Source organism: Morone saxatilis, unplaced genomic scaffold (assembly GCF_004916995.1).
Source record: "Morone saxatilis isolate NCDOM2014 unplaced genomic scaffold, NCSU_SB_2.0 Contig15, whole genome shotgun sequence".
In the NCBI taxonomy this organism is placed as follows: Eukaryota; Metazoa; Chordata; class Actinopteri; family Moronidae; genus Morone; species Morone saxatilis.
The window spans coordinates 8,884,802-8,885,123 of NW_023339707.1; the positions used below are offsets into that span (position 1 = coordinate 8,884,802).

Genomic DNA, 322 nt, shown 5'->3' on the forward strand with positions numbered 1-322 from the left:
AGAGAGAGAGAGACAGAGACAGGCCGTTAGAGTGGCAGAAAGTTTAAAAGTCTGATAGAAAGAGAAATTCAGATGGACAGATAGTCAGACAGACGGAAAATAAATCAGACAGACAGAGACGAAGAGAGTCTATAAATAATAATTTATGATAATTATTATGATACCCTATAAAACAGCATGAATGCAACATGAAAGGTGCTAACTACCATCATGCATCTTGAAAACAGAAAACAGGTACATTTAGATGAGTGTCTGACATTACACATTATATAGTCCTTTATATCAAATTCAAGTTGTGGAAGAAGTAGTCAGATCTTTTACT

At 34.5% G+C, this 322-nt stretch overlaps 1 protein-coding gene across 1 annotated transcript in view; it reads left to right on the forward strand.

Annotated features, from left to right (window-relative positions):
• Positions 1-322, forward strand: part of ndufa4l2a (NDUFA4 mitochondrial complex associated like 2a) — an 8,882-nt gene that overhangs the window by 907 nt on the left and 7,653 nt on the right. The window lies entirely within an intron of this gene.